Source organism: Myotis lucifugus, unplaced genomic scaffold (genome assembly GCF_000147115.1).
Source record: "Myotis lucifugus unplaced genomic scaffold, Myoluc2.0 scaffold_13, whole genome shotgun sequence".
Taxonomy (NCBI): domain Eukaryota; kingdom Metazoa; phylum Chordata; class Mammalia; order Chiroptera; family Vespertilionidae; genus Myotis; species Myotis lucifugus.
Genome location: NW_005871061.1, coordinates 1,678,616 through 1,700,805, shown reverse-complemented (window position 1 = coordinate 1,700,805; position 22,190 = coordinate 1,678,616).

The following is a 22,190-nucleotide window of genomic DNA, read 5'->3' as shown; positions in this document are numbered from 1 at the left end:
GCACAGACAACGTATGGGGCGAGAATCTTTTCGTTTAATTTTTTATGTGCACCGTATTGTATAGCTATATGCCCTTTATATTCTTTATTTTGTGTTTCTCCATGCGTTCCTCCTGCTAGCTTACCCCCTTTCCTGTCATTTCTCGGCCTCAATTTTCATCAGTAAGGAGATATCTTGTCTCCCCCATCTGGTCTTGTCCTGCTTGGTCCTATAAGCTGTCCACACCATGGACCCCCGAAGGGCTCCGGAATTGGGGCGGGGGCATGGCGCGGGGTGGAGGGGGGGCAGGGCTGGGCGGGGCCAGCCGGAAACTTCCACACTGAAAGGACCTAGTGGTATCCCGGCCCGCAGAGCCCAGGCGGGAGTCGGGGGAGGCCTGGTGGGCCGGCCAGGTTGGGGCAAGAGGACAGGGTGGAGCGGGGCATGCTAGCGCTGCGGCCGAACCTTCCCAGGAACCGCACACCTCTCCTGAGTGTAGAAATTGCGGGAAAGATGAGGAGGATTTGATTCTCTGGGCGTCTTTATCTCCCTCACATATCTTCATATCTTGAATATCATATTTATATTTCTCTCTCTCCCTCCCCACTCCCCCTCTCTCCCTCCACCCCCCTGCCGTCTTCCTCCCTCCCTCTTTGTCTCAGCGTTCTGGGTTTGTCTGCTTCTCTATCTCCCTCTCCTTTCTTTCTCGGGTAGTGGAAGGAAAAAAAAGGAGAAAGCTCCCTGGAGGTGGTCATTCATCCGGCTCTTGGCCGATAAGTCTTCACTTCAGCTGAGAATCGCGGAAGCCATCCTCCCGGACCGTCAACCCCATCCCTCCTTCCAGGGCAGATGCAGCACTTCCCCCACCCCAGTAGGACCCGTGGCCGGATTCGGTTCGCTCTTGTCCGCTGCTTGTTAATCAGATGGGTTCCGCGGTGCGGGGACTGAGCCTCCAGGAGAGCTTGACTCATTTCCTTGCCCCTCACCCCACCCTGTTGGGGAATTTAGCTCCCTATAAATAAACTGTATGTTTGAGAAGAGCGGGTAGAGCCAACGCCGCCGCGCCACACCAGTCGAGCCCAGAGCCGGGTGGGAGCTGCGGAGCTGGCGCGCGGTCCGCCTAGGTCGCCCGCAGCTGGAGTCGGCGCTGACGTGCGGGACGCCCCAGCCTTCCCACGGGGCCTCGGTCCCGGGGAGCTGCCAGCTCCGCTCGGGCGGTCGTGGTGACGGCTAACGCAGGGTTTGCCAGAGCTGGGAAGCGAGAGGCTGGCGTGGCTCGGCTGACATCAAACTCCATTTGCCTTCCGGACCGAAGGAGCCCTGGGGACAGAGGGGGATTCCTCTCCACTTGGTTCTGAGGCTCTTAATTAAGGTCACTAGCGGGAAAAATAAAAATCCGGTTGAATAAGTTGTTCATTTGTTTGTTTCTTTAAAATCATAAATTGGTGGTGGAGGGGACCGGCTTCTGAATTCACAATTCTTAGAAGAGTAACCCTCCCTTCTGAGTGAGTCCTCTCATATATTTGAATCTTCGGTAAGCACACTCATAATTAACCCAGCGACATTGTCCCGAGCCTGCGGGCTTAACATGAGACTCATTTTGCCCTTAAAAAATTAAACAAGAAAAGAAAAAAAGGCATTTAGGCACAATAGGTTTTCTCAAAACTGCCATCTTCTTACAGAGAGCACCCCAGCTGCTTAAAAAAAAAATTATCCGTCCAAGAGGAGCTCGTTTAGCAGCCTTTACCCTTACAGGGGGAGGGAAAAGACAGATTCTTCCCACCGAGAGAGAGTATCAGGAGTGAGTTTAAGACCCCTTGAAGGTTCAGCGGAGACCTAGGGAAGAGCTCAAGGTGCCTAATCCGCTTTCCGCGTGGAGAGCGTTTCACTCTTTTCCATGAGGATGCAATTCAGCCCAGAACATCACGGAGAAAAATCAGAGCATCTGCAATGAGTGTCATTTAATTTCGGTCATTTAGAGATGCGGAGGGACTAGCAGAGTTGTGGCTGGAGGGAGTCCCGTGCCCTGTCCAGTTTTCTGCAGACCCTGTTGGAAAAAATGGGCAAGTAGTGGAGGAGAGTGACAACATGGCAGGCAGCAAGGGCGCACCTCGCGGACTCGGCAAAGAGAAGGGCTCCATTTGATTTATCACAGTTATTTACCTTTGATGTCAGCGAGTGGGAATGAAGTGCATTTTGGTCTAATTAAAAAGGCCTAAAAAGGCATTTGAAATGGGTTTGCTATCTGATCACGGGATGTGAGTCGGCGTTTGGCAGCTTTCTAAAATATTGCTTGGACTATTTAAACAGAACAATTAGCAGCATGCTAAAATGTTTGCATGCTATGCTTAGAGGCTTTTAGCTGTAAACTTTAAGGTGATCTGTTCCCCTTTAAGTTAAAAAAGGATGATGCTGCTTCCTTGTGGCAAGGCTGTCAGGAACCCGCTGATCAATAAAAGTAAACTGGCGCCTCCACGGCTTGATTGAGCGGGAGCAAAGAGTCTGAGAAGTAGTCTCGGCCATTAACAATCCCCCAGGTAACGAGAAATGGAAGAATTACTCAGGTAAAATGATTAACATTGCCGTGGCATCTGAAAAGATGCACACAAGATAAGAAGGCTGCGGACCTTTTACCTTGGGGAGTGCTAATAGAATGTCTATATTCTGCTGTCTTTTAAAGATAAATAGGAGAATTCAATTCATGTACAATGTCATTACCTTTGTAATTGCAATCACATTGTAAAGACATGTTCAGCATTTGCAAAGACAAACGCGCTCTTCGATAAAGAGATGGCAGCGGACTCCCTGCTTCTTGCTGGCTGTTCACATTCCAGTAGCCCCTGCTTTCCACGCAGAACACCCCAAGAGCTTCCAACTATAACAAACGGCTTTTATAGAAACCAGGCATTGAGGGAGGCAGGGGCATGTGCCCCTGCTTCTCTTCTATGCCACAGGCTCAGAGTGATCGTTATACCTCCCTCTAAAAAACAGCTCTTCCATCCCCCCAGTCTATTTGTACTGATAATGCTAACACTGTTTGCTCTCAAAATGTTTTTTTTTCCTAATAGGCACGCTTGATCATTATACTCCAAAAGCTATAATGCTATTGAGTAAACGAGTGGCTGAAAACACCTTCATGATCAGGAATTTGTTAATAAACTGAATAAAACTGTTCTGCATGTAGATAAAAAAAAGAAAAAGAAAGTTCTTAGTTTTAGCTTCCTTTTACTTCAATCCTGAAAGGAGCCCCGCCTCCTCAGCCTCTTTAGAGACACAAGAGGGACATCTAGTGACCATTCTCAGTATTTTTTATCCAACCTTTGCTGAGAAACATCAGGCCCTGGGTACCAACTACAGTGCTTTGGTGCCTGGGCCAGCTCTCTGGGCCAAGGCAGCTCTTTGAGTCACTGAAGCCAGAATCAAAATTGGTAAGGAGATGTATTTTTTATCTTTAAAATTGTATCCATGCCACAGAAATAACATTGAATGGTAATAGAAGAAGACCAAAAATGATGGATAAGAGTAGGCTAAATAGTTTTGTTCAAAAAGGTTAAAATTGATGGTAGGAACTAACAACTAACATACCAGACTATGAGAACTGTAGTACTGACAAGTTTAATGGAGCTTATTTTTTATTTTAATTTATTTTTATTGTTTAAAGTGTTACAAATAGTAGTACATATGTCTCCTTTTTCCCCCATTGACCCCTCCCCCCACCTCCCTCACCCCCTGGTCTCCCTCACCCCCGCCCCCCCCCGCACATGCCCTCACCCCTCTAGTGTCTTTGTCCATTGGTTATGCTTGTGTGTTCTTTAAAAATGTTTCCTTCAAGCTCTGAAGGGATTAGCCTTCAAATAACTATTCTCTCTCTCCCCCCTCTACATCTCGCCCACCCCGTTCTGACACCCCACTCCTCTGCCCTTGCTACAGAAAAATGGATCATTTAGCTTGGCTTTTGTTGTATCTTGTGGGAATTCCACTCTATGCGACAAAATTGACCAGCTGCCTGATGAGGTTCTCTTAGAAAAGCTTGATTTAAAGAAATAACCAAAGTCAAACTTTTCCAGCCTGCATATATGATTTCCTTACTTAGGTTACAATTTCTAGAGTAGAGAAAATAAAAGAATGAAAATGGAGGAAACAGCTAAAACTTGAAAAGCGTCATTATTAAAGTCATCATCTCATTTAATCTTTACAATATCCCTAGGAGGTAAAGAAACTTTGCAGATGTGGAAGTCTACTTCAGAGCAGTTTAATGATTTGCCAAGATGATCTCATTACATAAAACTCAACCATTTCCCTTGTGAAATCAACAAGTGCTGGCTCTGTGCCCAGCATTGTGTTAGGAACTGGAAATCTCTTTTAAAAGACAGTCCTTGCCCTTGTGAAGTTTTACTTTTAGTTGATTAATTTAATAGCAGTATATAATTTTGTATACTATAGATTTTGCTAGAGTAGGAACCAGGATGAAGTATACCATGTTGATAACTTCCTGAAATTCTGTTCCCTTCTACCCAAAGTGATTGCCCAATTTATAGTCCCCACCCACACACACACACACATGCACACACTCAGACATCACATGAAAAGGCATTAAAAGCAACAGCTAGGAATGCAGACCTGCTGAGCAGGGGTGGAGTGCAGTTTACACCATCCTGGATGCTGTTTCTGACACTTCTGAAATACCAGGAAGACTAGGGAAGGGGGCCAAGAAAAGTCTTTGAGGTTCCTTGTACTTTTTCCTCTCTCTTCCTCATAACCCCCTCCCATTCCCAACCTGTGAAAGAGGATAACAGTGACAACCAGGGAGCTGTATCAGAAAAACAAAGAGTAGACAAAGTGTTCCTTCAGGACTAAAATTGTTCTTCGTGGCCCCGATGCTTGCCTTTTCCAAGAAAGACAAGAAAGGTAGGGGACAGTAGTGAAAAGAGACAGAACGCTATTAATCAGCCCAAGCTTTCTTATTTTGACAAGGTCCATATCCCTGAATAAATTATTCCCAAGCCCCCTCCAGGTTTATCTACTCTCTTTAGGAATGGCACTTCCCACAGGCCAAACCCCTGCTGCTGCCAAATTCATAACTGTCCCTAAATAAACACACATCATGGGGACCATTTAATTAGCAAAGACTAAATCAGCAGATACACTTCAATAAATGACACTGCTCTCTAACACCTTCTGTACTACCCTGCAGTGACTACCTGTGATGTTTGACAGCACCATTTGGGCTCTGGGTGTTATTGTCTTAACCTTTTCCTGTGAATTTCTCTCCAAATGCTGTTCTCCTAGGTGCAAACTCATACCAACTGTTATTGTTCCCCACCACACTTCAGAAAACAGAAAGCTCTCCCTTCAAAGGCATTCTGATCAGATTATGCCCAGCCATTCTGCTTCCCCTCTCTGCCTCTCTCATCCCAAGGAGGCATGTAAGAGTGACATTTTACTCCCCCCAGAGGAAATGCTTTTTTGATAACTTGGAGAAAATAAAAACAAACACCAAATAAGAGAATTCAAAAACCAATTTAAATATAAAGTGCATCTCTTTTTTTAAAAAAATGATATAATTATAAATTAAAAATTAGGGGTGTCCTCTTTTAGGCCAATCCATTTATTTTCATGGCTACCCCCAAACTCTAGTGCTGAAACCTAGTAAATAGATCTTAGGGACCTCTGTATCATGTGTAAATTCCTTAGATTAGAGCTCCAGACAAGGACTTGGCTTTTGGCTCCCAGCCTAGACTTCTTGCACAGTCTCTTCTGCTATTTCTAGAGTGGTTCAAGTGGAGTGGGAAAAGAGGCAGAAATATCACTGGAAGGAATGGGTGAGGCTGTTAAAAGACCCCTGACCAAAATATCAGCCCTACATGATGAGTCTTGAAGGTCAGCTTTCCAAATAAAATAAAATAAAATAAAATAAAATAAAACCTATCTGATTGCCTTGTCTTATAGGATGTTGAGTTCTTTTTGGAGATATCCACAGGACTGGGAAAGACAAACTAGATCTTTTAGGACTTAGAGATATATGGTGATGGAGCTCGAGTGAGTATGTGCACTCCATGTTATAGAACCTTTTACATGAAGTTCAAACCGATAGTAGCCACAGAAGTGATGAGAAGAGGAAAACCTAATAAGTCAACTTCCTGGGCTTCCTTCTCTAAGACAAAAGATAACCTCAGTTCAGAACATTGAACCTTTATTCCTAGATGATCAGCCTGGGCTTAGATTCTCCCTTTGTCCCTCCAAAGATTCTCTCAGGATTCAGGAGTTGCTTTCTGTAGGTAGTTCCCTGGGAGTTCCAGCTGCTCCACTGACTGATCTTTCACTGAACTAGGAAACTTACAAGTTGGTTAATTTCAACTTAAGAAGGAAAGAAAGAAAACTAATAAACATGAAGAATTGCCAATTTGACAGCTGCAGTTACATTACCTGGGTTAGCAATGTAAGTACCAAAGGCATGTCACGTATGCCACTAACAACACAACACACAATATCTGTTTAGGTTGACAAGCCCTGGGGCAGTGGAGAGTAAACTGAAAAAGGGAGATCCCAAAAAGAAGCAGAGAGAGCACCATAAAGAGGACAGATAGAGTAGAAGTGACAGAAAAATCATTTTAGCAGCAGAGAATTTATGCACCATTTTTTATTGAGAAGAAAACAATGTCTTGCCAGCTGGGAAAGCATCCCAACTTGAGGTCCAAGAGTTTGCATATCGGCTCATTGGACTTGGGAAAGTAAAGCATATTAATTTTTGCCTCATGCCTACAGCTGGGACCAGAATGGCCATAGGGAACCAATGACCTTTCTTCCAAAAGCTGGGAGTTGGGAAGGGTAGGAAAAGAGAGTGCCCTATATCATAGAAGACACCAGCTGTGCTGAGCTTGGCTGTTTTCTTTCAGCAAAGATCTAAAAAAACAGTGACATCAGTACCAGGCAATATCCACTCAGGGATAGCAGCCTAGGCAGCAGTGATCAAATCACTCCTTGCACTTAATGATGGGTTGGTGAAAGAACTAACAGTCTCAGAGTGAGCAGGCCCAGCTTGAGGCCCTTGCAGCTCTGCGTTTTCTCAGAAATGGGAAATGGTGGAACTTGAGAAAGCCTCACTGTCTGGCTGTGCAGTTTCATTTGGGAGAACAGACAATCAGTTCTGGAAGGCTGGCAGAAAAGAGTGGACATGATGATAGCTCAAAATGAGATCCATCAATGACTTCGTTGCAGCCTCAGCCAAACAATCAAAAGCAAATAGTCAGCTTCTAAAATCAATGCTTCCTGAGATGATGAGCCAGCCAGTGGAGTTGACATGGGGATGGGGTGGGAAGGAGGTTGGGGAAGGAGGCTAGAAAAAAATCCCTCTTTCAAGCCACCCACCAAAGCAAGCAGCTGCATTTTCTTGAAATAGCAGATTTGGTTCCTCACAAAATCAGAACTGCAGTCTCCTAGCAGAGCAAAACAAAGGAGCAGGGGGTGAGACACTTTTGAAAACAGGAAGGCGTTTTGGCAACAATCACAGGAGGGCTGGTAAGCCATTGTGCTCTTGGGATCCATCTGCTGAGCTCCAGAACATCCTCTCCACACTTTACCCCCATCCAGGTCTCAGATTGCATGCCCAGGGTCAAGAGCAGGGTTATTCAGAAAGAAATGGTAAAGTGAAAAAAAGACAGATTCAGCCTGAAGATAAGAAGTGAGAAAAGTCGGTCTGATTTCTTACATCCATGGAGGAAGTGGTGGGAGAGACAGGAAAGCCCTTTTGATTCTTAGTGTCATTGCAGGAGAGCAAGAGTAGGTTTAATTAAATTAATATAAAGTATATTTAAAATTAAAATCACTGTGCAACTTCTAATCAGCCTAGAATTTGCTGCTGTGAGAAACCATTGAGAGGAGCATAGTCACTGCATCGTTAAGGGCCTGAATACTTTTATAGCTATTAATAATTTTGTTAGTCATGCAAGGTAAGTGAACACTAGCAAGGTAATCAAATTGCATGCTCCATAACAGAAATCTGGGTTATCAGAGGGGTTAGACTTAGAGTCTTTCTCCAATGTCAATGTATATAAAGACATCTTCCACTGACCCCTCTTCCTATGTAGAGAATAGAAATATGTATATATATATATATATATATATATATATATATATATATATATTAACTAACAGAGCATCATACTTAATCTCACAGTCTGTGAAACCACCAGATTAAAATCCCAGAGGAGGTAATCACCTACAAGAGTCAGAAGAGAATTCACAACTCTTAATTTCACATCTTTTCTCATACATTAAGGAGATTCATGCATGGGCCTCCCTTCCTTTATAACTTAGAGCTCTGAATATTACTTAGTGGACCATTAACCTGTTCCGATATAGCATTAGATTTTTCTAGCCAAGGAAAGTAAAATAAATTTAGTTCTCTTTTCCCTAAGAAATAAATAGCTGCCACACATTCAGAGCAGTAGGGTTCACAAGCAGCTTTAGAACATGGAGATCAATGAAATCTGATCTTTTCTTGAGAAAAAGAGATCTACATAGACTTTAACCAAAAATTTCCTACTATAAGCAGTCCCTGGTCACCAGGAAGCCTTTCAAGACTCTCACAGGTTTCCTGTTCAGTCTTGTTTGATCTCCAGTGAACATTATAATTATTGCAAAGCAGTTTTATAAATGTAAATTACTCCATAAATGCAAAATAATTATGTCCAGCCTAAGCAACTAATGTCTTTTTTTCTGGAAGTTCCCATAGATTAGTCTAAAATAGATGGTAGAAATAACAGGATAATTCAACCTCTAAAGCAGATTGATTTGTAAGTATGATGGTTATGATGACTGACTATTTCTTCCCTGTTCCTTTAATATATCATCCCAGTAACTAATATTTGCACATGAAAGGACTTTCATGTTTGACAAGTCCTTATGTAAATAGGTCTCTTGCCAATTATAATTAATCATGAACCTAATTTCAGTTTATTTTTTGTCCCCATTTAAGCCATCACTATGAGGAAACATTACTTAGTGGTTTCAAGTGCCTATGCTTGATGTTTAAGGCTGAGAATACACATCAGTGTAAGATGTGAATTTTGCCCTCTAAGAGCTTAGAACATGTCTATGGGTATCATAAAAGGAGAACTACAAATACAAGGAAGTATTTATCATGTCAGAGCAGCAGTGCTCAGCATTGATATAACTTAAGTCCAAAAAATTGACTGATGACACTAGAAGCCATGGGAAAGTCTTTCTGGTGAGGGAAAGGATGCAATAAGTTCATTGTATTAGGGAAATAATGAAGAGTACAGTTTAGCTAAAGTATTTATTCTACAAACACTACTGAAGCGATGGTGTGTAGTTAATAATGACACAAGCTCTGGAGCAAAACAGATTTGGGTTCAAGTACTGGTTCTACCATTTCTCTATCTGAGTGACCTTGGGCACATTAATATGGTATCTGTTTCATAAAGTTGGGGGAATCACATAATATACCCTAGATGATATCTATAAATCACTTTATGTTTTATATGCCTAGCACAGAGTAAAGAACTTAATGCTTTGTAGCTGTCATATTTACAGACCACCACACTATGCCAGATACTATTCAAGATGCCAAGCTACTTACTGCTAAAGAAGCAAAAGCCTCTGCCCTCAAGAATCTCACAGTAGCTTTGTATAGTGGAGTAATGTGAGTTGAGGTTGTAAAGGTAGGTAGAAGCTATTGTGTAGAGCCTTGATTGCTAAAATGAATAATCAGAAACTTATAGTGGAGTCATCAAACACTTTAGGATGGTGTAATTACTAAATATCATCTTTATGATTTTTGGTTTACTTGGAAATAATAAATCAGGTTGGTTTCCTGCAACTTCCTTTAGTTTGCCTACATTTTAGGTTGACTCAATAATTCAAGTCAAATTCCAGTACAACATGTACCAAGTAAGTATAACTAGAGTGAGCCTGGAGCCAAGACTGTTGAGATTTAGTAGCAACACTGAAACCTGATGCATTTAAGTCAGAGGAGGCTAGTATCAGCAATAGCAACTGGATGTCCAAGGCATTGTGTCCAAGTAATTCATCAAGTTTCAAAATATTTCAGAGAATTAGAGGACAGGGTATGTCAGCAGAAGATTCCAGGTAACAAGCACAGATTAAGTCTTGTGCTGGTTCCACGAGACATGGCTGTTTGTGATAGATGGTACTGTGACTAGGATCTATGACTTGGAGGCTACACAGATATTCAGAGTATACCTCTAACACATTTCTGTGCAGGGGAAGGTGACTTTATAATTTGCATAATACATTTGTTATCTAATGTGTTTGTACTTTCATAATTCTTTACTTTAGACTAAATCCTCAATCACCCTACCTTTGTTACGGCTTGGATGATAGACTTGGATTCTGGGCCTGGACCTAGAGGTGGGTCCCATTAGTGATTAGTAGATCTAGTTGTAAGTAGCTGACGAAGTCAAAGGCTGTCATAAAAAGGAAGAGGCTGGCATGGAAGACTGTTTAGAATGTGTTGCCCTGGCATTTTGCTTGTAGCAAATGTTCCTTGAAATAAAATGTTCCATTGATTGATATCTGGGAGTCTTTTTTGTTATAAAGAAATTTTATGGCAATAGAAGCTTAGAGGAAATAAATAATATTTGAATTGCTTAGGAAATTTTTCTTAAATTAGTATTCATTCACTTGGAAAGTATTTATTGAGCTCCTACTGTGTACTAGTCATTAAGGAAAGGAGAATAGACAAGGCAAACACAAACATGGTTTTTGTCTGCATGGAGTTTTCACAACAGCAGGAGAGAGACTGAAAAAACAAACAAATTTACACCTATGACAATTTCAAATTATAGTAAGTGATAAAGAAGAAACAAACAAGAGCTGAAATTATAATGATGATGATAGGCACTGTTCTAAGTGCTTTATGCACTGTAATCTTCACAACAACCCTCTGAACTAGTACTATTATTTCCTATTTTACTAGGAAACTGAAATGGAGAGAGGCAAAGTAATTTGACTTGGGTAACATAGCTAGTGGTGGGCAGAGCCAGGGAATATATCTGCCTGAAGCTAGAGCATATTTTGTTAACTGCTGTACCAAAGAGAAAGTTGGAGAGACCAACCATAGAACAGATGGTCAGGAAAGGCTTCTCCGAGGAAGTAACATTTCATACGAGATCTAATGACCATCTGAGGCAGACTACACTGATAAGAATTCACTAAATGCCAAGAAATGGCCTATTGAGCAAACTGATTAAGATATCTGTTAGTGATTAGATCAGGAAAGTTTCAGTAAAAGCAATAAGACCTCTGTCGAAAGGTTAAACAGTGTGAGAAAAAGTCCAAGAGGTTAGTATAAGACCTAGTGGTAGAAATTAAAATGATTAATTCCAGAAACCCTAACAGTATATCTGTAAAAATATGGATTGCTATTGTTTGCATACTCTGGGGGATGAAAGGTACTGGGACTCTCCTATGTACTTCCGCAATTTCCACTTCTGTCACACATTATGACTACACCAGAAGTATGGTGTGTTCCAGGCTTATGATATCTCTCTTTAGGCTTTGCTTTGGCATAATTAAAATGAAATGTGATGACTAACACTGATAACTAACTTCTTCCATGTGAACATAAAGCAAGCCTGACTTTGAGAGTGAATCTAAAAAAAAAAATGATAGCATTCTTGGTGCTACCTACATAATTGCCTTACCTGTAGTCGGCAAACTGCAGCTTGCGAGCCACATGCGACTCTTTGGCCCCTTGAGTGTGGCTCTTCCTAAGCCTTAGGAGTACCCTAATCTATACTAATAAAAGGGTAATATGCTAATTAGACCAGGAGACCTTCTGGACGTCCTTCCAGACAAAGCCATGGTGGCAGGGCCAGGCCAGAGGCAATTAGGGGCAATCAGGCCAGGAGGGGAGGGGAGGGCAGTTGGGGGCAATCATCCTGGCAGGGGGTCAGTTGGAGGCGAGCAGGCTGGTGGGGGGGGGCAGTTGGGGGCAATCAGGCCAGCAGGGTGGGGCAGTTGGAGGCGAGAAGGCTGGCATGCAGAGTGGTTAGGGGTGATCAGGCAGGCAAGCAGGCAGGTGAGCGGTTAGGAGCCAGCAGCCCTGGATTGTGAGAGGGATGTCTGACTGCCGGGATCAGGCCTAAACCGGCAGTCAGACATCCCCCAAGGGGTCCCAGATTGGAGAGGGTGCAGGCTGGGCTGAGGAACACCCCCCCCCCTCCCTGTGCACGAATTTTGTGCACTGGCATCTAGTTAAGTTAATAATAATGTACCTACCTATATAGTTTAAGTTTAAAAAATTTGGCTCTCAAAGAAATTTCAATCATTGTACTTTGATATTTGGCTCTGTTGACTAATGAGTTTGCCGACCACTGCCTTAGACCAACTCTAAAGTTCAGAGGACCATTCCCTTCAGTAAGACTTGCCCACCTTGCACTAAGTTTCACTTATCTATAAAAAGGTAACTTCTACTCTCTCCTTGACCACAAAGAATGTAACAGATCAAGCACTTAAGTTCATACTTATCTTCTGCCAAGGTTCACAACTGAAGTCTGCCATGAGGATGGATTATGTTGGCACCCAAACTGCAGTGTAGGTGGAACCAAGGAGATAAGTGGCAAGGCTTTCAGCATAGGTAAATGATAGAAATATAGAGCATCCCTCCAGCTTTACTATACTTCCCAGGTCTTATAAAGCACTGACTGTAGTATCCTAGTGTAATCAACAGGGAGGCCCTTGATCTCTCTTGATAACTATATGTCTTCAGGCAAGTGGTTAACAAAAAGAGTTGGAGTGTAGTTGGGCCACAAGATTAATCATGCCTTAGCACTCGCCAGACCTAGGTTACTAATGTACCATCTTATTAATCATAATGGATAGTTGTGGCTGGTAAAGAGTATAAAAAGTCTGTTTAAAGATTTATTACTGTCAACCTTATAAATTTCATTCACTAGTCCAGAAACCAAACCCCTTTCTAACCCCAAGCACCTCCAAAAGAACCAGGAGGGTTTCAGAGAAAATTATTTTTCTCGGACAAGAGAATAAATTCAACATTCTGTCTGTGAACAACCAGTTGCTAGGAGTAAGGACAATTGCTGCTGAAATCCCCCCAACTCTAGATGGTGGCAGCACACCATCTAGAAGCTGAGGTTAACCTTTTTATGCTACGCCTTGGAGCAGCTCAGCAGTTATAAATGACTAGGATTGAAGGGAAAATGGAAAGTCACAGCAGTGATCATGTCAGACTAAAATAGATGTGGTCTATAACTGAGGTTCCTTCAAACCTATCCTTACACTCAACTAAACACAACTTCAGCAAGGCCATTAGATTCACTGACAGGAGTAACTTGGCTGGTCACTTCACATTGGTACCTGTACTAAGTAGGCCCTCCAATTATGTCAAGTCACTCAGAAAGGCCAGATATGGTTTCTGCCTTTACTTTTGGACTCCTGCTTCAATATATAGTGCCCCAAAAGAGATTAGAAAGCTGAGAAAGGAGAGACATGGAATAAAAAGACAGGAACAGTTCCCCTTCTCTTTGGCTAGTCTCCATTCTTCCATTCCTAGTTCTTAGACTAGAAAAAAAAATAGTGTAGGGTCTCCTAAAATGGTTTTGATCTACTTAAAGTGGTAGGGTGAAGTCAAACCCACAGAAGAGCTGTAATGCCATCTTCTTTTCCTCTTCACCACCCAAAATCCTCATCTCACAAAAGATGGGCTTGAATAGAAAGTAGAGACAGCTCACATAAAGGATGGATGTTATTTTCTTGGAAATTGACCTATTCTCTGGTTTAGCATCACAATTGTGTCAAAGGTTTTAAACGAGGTATACAGAAAGACCACCAGCAAATTGACATTCAGGACCAAAGCTGATTCCTTGAATGTCACAGAAGAAGAATAATGATTTCCTTATATTCCTGTATTCCTAGAGAACTCTATTAAAACAAACAAACACTTTCACATATATAGTTGCACCTGATGCTCCCAACATTGTGAGTGAGTTGAATGATATTATTTTACAGATAAGGAAACTGAAGTTAAGATAATTAAGGGACTTGCCCAAGGTCATTGAGTTAGGAAGTAAACAGAAGCCAAGACCCAAATCCAGGTCTGTCTGACTCCAAATTGAGCTCTCTTTCTATACCTATGGCTCACAATCTTCTTTGTGAATATTAGTATTTCTTTGCAGATCAAAATTTTCAGACTCTGACAAAAGAAGGTTATTCATTCTTTTAGTAGTCATTGATTTAATAAAATGAATTATGACAAGAAGCCACTCTTAATTCAGTAATGTTTTAAAATGAATTTATGGTTTATCTAAACAAAACCAATACGTGTTTTAAAATATTAGTTGATCACATTATTTTTTAGTATATAGGTAATGATTGGAGTATATACACTGAGTGGCCAGATTATTATGACCACCTGACATTTGTAGGCAAATTAGCTATAATTTCACGCTGAAGTTGCTAGAGGGCCAGACCATTATAAATAGGGAAGCAGGTTGTTTACCACAACAGTAGAAGTGATTTTTTTCTGAAGATATGGGTAAACAATGCGATTTAACAGCCTTTGAACGTGGGATATCCTATCTAATAATAGACAAAGATGCAAATAGACTGTACCTTCACTATGCCCACCATCGGCTAATCAGAGTGATATGCAAATTAACCACCAACAAAGATGGCGGCTAATTTGCATATGTAGGCGCCAAGCGACGGAGCAAAGCCTGCTGGCCCCAGGCAGGAGCAATGAGCAAAGCCTGCTGCACCGGCCCCTGGACTGGTGTGGTGAGCGGAGAGCGAAGCCCGCCATGCTGGCCCCACCCCCAGGGCCCAAGCAGTGAGCAAAGAGCGAAGAGCAAAGCCTACCACGCCGGCCCCACCCCAAGGGCCCAAGCGGCAAGTGAAGAGCGAAGCCCACCTGGCGAAGAGCGAAGGCCTGGGTTCCGGGTGCCGGAGGAAAACCAGTGCCAGCAGCTAGGGGAAGGGGCCCTGAGGGGCCCCAGACTGCAAGAGGGCACAGGCCGGGCTGAGGGACCCACCCGAGTGCACAAATTTTTGTTCACCAGGCCTCTAGTATATATATATATTTATATACTGAGTGGCCAGATTATTATGACCACCTTATCAGTACTTCGTTGGGCCACCTTTTGCTTTCAATACTGTGGTGATTCTTCTTGGCATTGACTCCAGGAGATGTTGAAAGGTGATGCGAGGAATCTGACACCATACCTGATGAATAGCACTGTCCAGTTCTGTGAGATTTGATGGTTGTGGAACCACCTGCCTGATGGCTCTTTTAACTTCATCCCACAAATGCTCAATTGGATTGAGATCTGGTGATTTGGGGTAAAGTATCCCTCATGTTCTTGAAACCACTCCTGCACAATACAAGCACTGTGGCATGGCACATTGTCTTGTTGGAAGAAGCCACATCCATTGGGATACGCCATCAACATGATAGGATGAACTTGATCAGCAACGATACTTAGGTATGTTGTACTATTCAGATGTTGTTTCACATGAATTAAAGGGCCCAAATCATGCCAGGAAAACATGCCCCAAACCATAACACTGTCCCCACCAGCTTGAAGAGTTGTACTCATGCATGTGGGGTGTATGCTTTCATGCTGTTTCCACCAAATTCTCACTCTGCCATCTGCATGATGCAACTGGAAATGCGATTCATCGGACCACATGACTTTTTTCCAATGCTTGACTGTCCAATCTTTGTGTTCCTGTACATATTGGAGACGTTTTATCTTGGTAACTGCGGACAGCAAAGGTGTTCGAACAGGCCTTAGGCTTCCATATCCCATATGATGCAGTGTACGGCTAATTTACCTACAAACGTCAGGTGGTCATAATAATCTGGCCACTCATAATAATATATATCCCACATTCAAAGGCTGTTAAATCGCATTGTTTACCCATATCTTCAGAAAAAAATCACTTCTACTGTCGTGGTAAACAACCTGCTTCCCTATTTATAATGGTCTGGCCCTCTAGCAACTTCAGCGTGAAATTATAGCTAATTTGCCTACAAATGTCAGGTGGTCATAATAATCTGGCCACTCAGTGTATAGATTCATAAACACTGCTCAGTGGTTATGAACCACTTCACTAAACAACCAAGGCAAGAGAACTTGATTCTTTTTTTAAATATATTTTATTGATTTTTTTACAGAGAGGAAGGGAGAGAGATAGAGAGGTAGAAACATCAATGAGAGAGAAACATTGATCAGCTGCCTCCTGCACACCCCTTACTGGGGATGTACCCACAACCAAGGTATATGCTCTTGACCAGAATCGAACCTGGGACACTTCAGTCTGCAGGCCGACGCTCTATCCACTGAGCCAAACCAGACAGAACAGGAACTTGATTCTTTCTCTATGAAACAATATAATGTGGTGACTAAATGCTTAGGCTCTGGAATCAGACTTTCAGGAGTCACAATGGTATCTACACTAGGTAGCAATACCTGATTCTGATACTTAATAGCAGTAATGCCTTGGGTAAATTACTTAATCTTTTGTGTCAGTTTTCTCTCCTTTAAAATGGAATAATAGTAACATCTACCTTATAATGTTGTTGTGGAAATTAAATGAGATTATGCACATAAAACACTTAGCACAATGCCTGACACAAGGGAAGCACTAAAAATGCTGGATATTATCTGCTCTAACATATTATTATATTTATCATGCCACTGAAATTATCTTTATTTCATCTGTAAAAAAAGGAAATAATAATAACTTATTTGCCCTAAAGTAGGTGACTCACCATGATACCTTAAGGTCCCTTTCAACGCTAAGATATGTGGTTCTGAAACTATCTCCAGCTTTTCTTTTCTTTTCTTTTTTTATTGTCTAAAGTTTTACATAAGTCTCCTTTTTCCCCAATTGACTCCCTCCCCCCAGCCATTCCACCCTGGGCAAGCCCCCACCGCCCCAGTGTCTGTGTCCATTGGTTATGCTAATATGCATGCCTACAAGTCCTTTGGTTGCTCTCTAACCCCCCTTACCATTTGACTCTGGATCTATTCTTGTTCATCAAATTATGTTGATCATTATATCCCGCATATGAGTGAGATCATGTGATATTTATCTTTCTCCGACTGGCTTATTTCCCTTAGCATAATGCTCTCCAGTTCCATCCATGCTGTTGCAAATGTTGAAAGTTCCTTCTTTTTTTATAGTCCAGCTTTTCTCCATAAAAGGACTGCTGCTAACTTAAAGGAGCCATAGCAAGGAAATCTAGAAGCAGTAAGCAGAGAAACCTGTGAAAACCCCCAAAATTCAGTTCAACAACCAAAGGAACATACCTAATCTGGTATGACCTCATATTAACTTAATTACATCTGCAAAGACCCTATTTCTAAATAAGGTCACATTCACAGGCCCCAGATAGACATGAATTTGAGAGGAAGGGCACTATTTAACCCACTGCTCCTGGAAATGTCTCTTAATCTATCCACACCTCAGTTTCCTCATCAGTAAATTGGTGAGAAAACTGGGCTCAAAGTATTTTGATGATTATGACAATTCTAAATTTTTCAGAGTCCATAATTTTTATGGTCTCCAAGCACAGTGTACTTATATGAGCCTGAAACAGCAGAAGATCTCAAAGAAATTCAGAAGTGTGAAGGGCTGTGATCTGTTGTCCAAGCAGATCAGCTCAAAGCATTAACTAACCACAAAGTGTCAACTGCCACTCTGCCAATACTATGGCAAACACTATAACAGTGGAGACCAGGTCTTTTATGCATTTTGAACAAGTACACCTGGCACCATGGGTGCTTAATAAATGTTTATCATCATTATTACCATAATTGTATCATAGGTTACCAGCAGAGATAGATAGTGCTCATTACAGTTCTGTTTTGAGATAGTCTCAGTGGGGGAAGCCAGAGAGAAAGACTATGTTCTCCACATGACATGGGTTGCCCAATATAGCATGTTTTGCTTCTGGACAGCATCTATGGGAATTATACACTGCTGTTCTCTTAAAACTCAAATCTGTCACCTACCTCTTTATAATTACAGTACCCTTAAATACAAAATAGCATAAATCCCAAAGAGAATGATCTCCCTAGCTTATTTTTACTGAGGATAATGAGATTAAATGGAGAAAGGGCACTCATAGGGTGGCATTCAGGTGTCTTGGAAAAACAAACACTGCACTGGAATTCAGAAAACCAAACTCCATCTATGAACCTACTACTATTCACTATCTATGTAACCTTAGTGTATTAGTTTCCTAGGGCAGATTACCATGGAATGGGGGCTTAAAACTCAGAAATTTGTTGTCCCACAGTTCAGGAGGCTAGAAGTCTGAAATCAAGGTGTAAGCAGAACCATGTTCCCTCTAAAGCAGAGGTTCACAACCTGTGGGTCTTGATCCCTTTGGGAGTTGAACGACCCTTTCACAGGGGTCGCCTAAGACCAACGGAAAACACATATATAATTACATATTGTTTTTGTGATTAATCACTATGCTTTAATTATGTTCAATTTGTAACAATGAAATTGGGGGTCACCACAACATGAGGAACTGTATTAAAGGGTCGAGGCATTAGGAAGGTTGAGAACCACTGCTCTAAAGTCTCTAGGGAAGGATCTGTTCCATTCTTCTCTTCTATCTCCTGATGGTTGCTGGCAATCTTTTGAGTTCTTTGACTTGTAGCTACAAAATTCCAAGTTCTGCCTCAGCTATCGCATGGTCTTATTCCATATGGTTCCTGTGTCTCTGTGTCTTCAAACCTTCCTCTCCTTATAAGGACACCAATCATTGAATTTAGGGCCCAGCCTAATCTAGTATGACTTCATCTTAACTTTATTATATCTTTAAAGACCCTAGTTCAAAGTAAGGTCACAGTCACAGGTTCCAGGTAGAAATTAACTTTATTACTCAACCCACCAAACCTTGGAATGTCAGTTAATCTGCCCATGCCTCAGTTTCCTTGTCAGTAAATTAGTAATCATTTCTCCAGCCATTTCTATCACACAATTGTAAGATATTACTTTGGGAGAAACAGTGTGTACTTGTGGACTTATGCATCCACATTTGTGATTCCAGAATCAGTTTGGAATATGGACAGCTAATTTGTTTCTCCCTTCCAAAATATAAGGCTGCTTACTGAAGGAGAGACAATTATAAAGAAACAAAACATTACATGGTATAAAACTATAGTATATACCCAATCCAATATATACATTGCATTATTTAATATAAATGATACCTGTTCCAGAGGTGATCACTTTTGAAATCTAAAATGTGCAGTCTTTTAAATAGAAATAACTACACATAATCAGTGAAACAAAAACTTTGAAGTGTTTTTCCAGAATAAGAATTCATTCAAACACTCCCCTTTGGTCCCCATAGCATAGACATATACCCAAGGCTAGGGTAAGATCAGTCTCTGGCTACTTCAAGTAGCTCTCTGTATATTCAGAACTCATATAACAACTGAATACACAGTATAGTGAGCCCTGTTCAATTTCTCTGAATCCTACTGGTATAACCTAATCTGGTATGACCTCATCTTAACTTAATTACATCTGCAAAGACTCTATTTCAAAATAAGGTGGAAGAACACCTTAGGTAGAAGTACACCTATAAATTTGTCATTATTTAGGGCTAATCAACAATGAGCTTTAAGAGTAAGTTGAATAAATAGAATGTTCTTGGTTACAGCTTTCTTCTGCTGGAGGCTTTTATATCTCTTTACTTGGTTTAGTGAAGTTGGTTGTTGGTATTCCATGTGCTTGTATGGGAAAAAGTGTACATCCTATTAGCAATAATTTTGCCTCCATTGAAATGAAAAAAAAAAGCAGCACAGAGAGCAAATCAAGGAATACCCCTTTGAGCTAATCCTTGAGTAGTTTCCCTTGGGCCATCTGTGTACTTAATGATGGATTGTTCTGCCACAGGACAGGACTGAGAAAATACATCCTCTCTTTCAGTCCAAACCACCTACACTTCAATAATAGCTTTGCTTCAAGGAAAGAGAGAATTGTTTCATATGAAAATTAGGCAGCCCAAGTAAAAATTCTGGTAAAAATTTTCCCAAACAACAGCTGGGTGTTAAGCCATGCCTTCAAGGAAAGATGTGAATTTGAAGATTTTGGGGGTGCCAGAATGTTTCTCTACTTTGATTAACCAGATTGATTTTTCTAATCAAGCATTAAGAGAGAACCAAGTAGGTCAGGCAATTTGGACCAGTCTATGCAATTGGGATTTCTTTGGTACTTTCCATAAGAGAAACACAGCCAATTTGAGTGAAGGCATAGATTCACTAGGATCAGTCTGGAGCACCTGGCAAGGGGATATTCATTTGAAACAATCTCTAAAATAAATTGGGGGAAGGAGGTTGTGGGCTTTGGAATATGGAATCTCTGCCTATAGAGTTCAAGTGGTCTTTCTGCAGAGGTAGCCTCTCTCCCTGATTCTGTTAGGGTCAGCCTGGAGCTATTGCCAGATTATCCAATTTACCCAAAAACTATTTTAAATAATATTGTGTTTGCTATTTAGAAAGCATGATAGTCATTATGTCAAAATCAGAAGGTTTTGGGATATTCTGAACTTATTTTACAGTTTAGTACATTTTCACTTTTGAATTACATATAGGGAGAGTCATAAATTGTTCAGCACTAGGTGTTAATCTATTCAGGACTAAAGCATGACAAAGGAATTGTTGACCATATTAACAATGGGAGCATTGTTAAAGGATGTTTGAGGAAGAGGGTATGAGCTCCAGAATCTGGGGATCTGGAGTTAAATGATTTTTTTCTACAAACAAAGGTCCTTATCCATAGATCAAGGGTGGGTAACATCCTGCCCACCAGTCATATAAGGCCTGCGAACTCATTTGGTCTGGTCCTGCCAAGGCTTTAGGGGTGAGTTAATTAAATGTTTAACCAAATATAGCAGGCTAATTTTTAAGTTGATAATTTTAGTATGGCCCCTTAATGATGCTATAGCTATCCAAATGGCCCTTGGCAGTGTGGACGAAAGGGGCCACATGCTGACCTGACAAGCTCAGGAGAGGCATGCATGGCAGTCTTGCAAACTCAGACCTAAAGTAACCACAAAGAATGGTCTGAAATTAAACTTTAAAAGCAGTTATGGTGGGCAGTTACGTCCTAGGCCAGTATCTTCACTGACAAGGTCAACCTTTACCTTAATTGAGCCTATCTGTCTTTTTGCATCTATGATAACATATCCTTGAAATGTCTGGGTAACTTGTAACTTCCCTTTTTCTGGAGCCCCTGGGGCACAACCAAATGTGCTGGGCGCCAGGACAGATACTACAAATTCCTTCATTTCATGTTAATTGATCCTGCACCCACATAAGTATGTGTCCATCATTTTGCTTTTTATCCAATCCCAGGGGTTTCCCCTGCTTTGCTTTATCCTTCCTCCTTAATCTATCACCAATGAATTTCATGTAACCCACCTACGTCCCTCCTTTGATTGCAATGTGTAAATACAAATGTAACCCGCCATTCTCCGGGCATTATCTCAATTCGTTGAGGTTCTGCTTCCTGGCATATGTCGACAGTTTGGCTCAAATAAACTCACAAAAATTCTTTACAGGTTTAAATGGGTTTTTTTTTACGTTAATAGCAGAAAAAAGGTTCCCCAACCCTGCCATAGATCATACTAGAAGCCTCCTGTCTTTCTGCAGTAGCTGGGGGACTGAGGGGAGACTTGCAGTCTAGTTCCCAGAGAGAAGATGCTAGCTGGTGAGCCCTGTTGTTCTGCGATGATCCAGGGCTGCAGAGCTGCCAAACAGGCACCTGCTCCCAGCACTGAGATTAAGAGAGAAACCAAGCATACAAACCAAGCATATAAACCCACCAGTATTTAACCTCCTGTTGCTAGGAATTGCGATTTCTTGATTCACTGGAGATGATGGAAAAAGTACTAGAGCAGTAAGGCATGAGTCCTATGTAGGCTAATGTCAAAGAGGTTAAAGTTCCCCCTCTGAAACCAGACAGTAAACAGCATGCTCATCCTCACATTTGTGATTAGGGGGTCACACTCAGCTACGCAATCATGGAAATCAAGCTCCTTGAAATTCTGCATGCCTCTTTAAACAAACAGAAGCTTCAGTCTTTATCCCGGGCTTTTTCCTGAGTCTATATTAGACAAGTATGGAAATCCAGTTCAGGATTTTACTTCCACTGTGATGGGCTAAAGCATTAACTGAAGGGCT